A 1,153-nucleotide genomic window follows, 5' to 3' on the forward strand; every position below is an offset into this window, starting at 1 on the left:
TGGATTAGGCAAATAACCCAGTTCCGACCTGAGTTCGATTCCCGGGCATGCTTTTTCTGCTTGGGAGGTGATAGCTGTGACTACAGGTATCTACACAGTTGCGTCCATCACTCTGAGATTGACAGATAGTTGGGGACCCCCTGATTTTGAGGGGGAATAATTGTCATTCATGTGCAAGCAAACAAGGGCAACTGCAGTTTTTGGATTTTGTGTCAAATTACCTCTTGCTGCATATATTCTGTATGGAGTCTCCTATACAGGGTTTGGCGTATTTAACTTCTGATGGGCATGTTTGTCTGTCTACAGGGCCCACCCAGCAACCTGCAGCTGCTGTGGACAACACCACATGCTTTCCCCACCACACATCAGCACGCAGAGTCAGTGGAAGGTTAAAGCAGTAGTAAGGTGTGTGGCATAAAACTGCATTCTAAGTTCCACATCACAGTCATTGCAGTTCTTGATGGTCTGACAAAGGTGCTACTGTATGCCCCTGCCTGATCTTTGCTGCATACAGGCTCACAAGCTGCTTGTGGAGGACTGCTGCTGCAGCAATGTCTTGTAGTGTTAACTAACGGCGATAGAGGACTAATACTAGGCATGACTACCAGAAGGTGTTAGGGTGGATAGTGCATGTGACCTATGATGTAGCATGTTTTGAGGCAAATTTTGTTGAGATGGATGAGCTGCAGCTGGGTGCACCCAATATGAAACTGTTTGGAGCTGTTTCAAAGCTTCTGCTGCAGCAGCTGCTGCATACAGGCTCACAAGCCGCTTGTGGAGAAGCTACTGCTAGCAGCAGCACTGCTGCACTGTACAGTCACTGTACAGACTTGTCTCGGAGTGTTAACTGACGGTGATGGAGGACTTCTTCTAGGCATGAATACCAGAAAGTGTTAGGGTGGATAGAGCGCTTCTGAGCTATAATGTAGCATGTTTTGAGGCAAATTGTTGACAGATTGATGAGCTGCAGCTGCAGCAGCCGCTGTTGTGGAAATGTTTGGTGCTGTTTGGAAGCTGCAGATTGTTTGGAAGCTGCAGCTGCTTCAGCTGAAGCAGGCAATGCATATGGCTTAATGTTGTTACATAGCAGGACTTCGGAATTTCGTGTGCATGTAGCTGCTGCTAGGCGATGTGTATATGTAAAATTATGAAT

The sequence above is a fragment of the Volvox carteri genome (assembly GCF_000143455.1).
Source record: "Volvox carteri f. nagariensis unplaced genomic scaffold VOLCAscaffold_28, whole genome shotgun sequence".
Lineage (NCBI taxonomy): Eukaryota > Viridiplantae > Chlorophyta > Chlorophyceae > Chlamydomonadales > Volvocaceae > Volvox > Volvox carteri.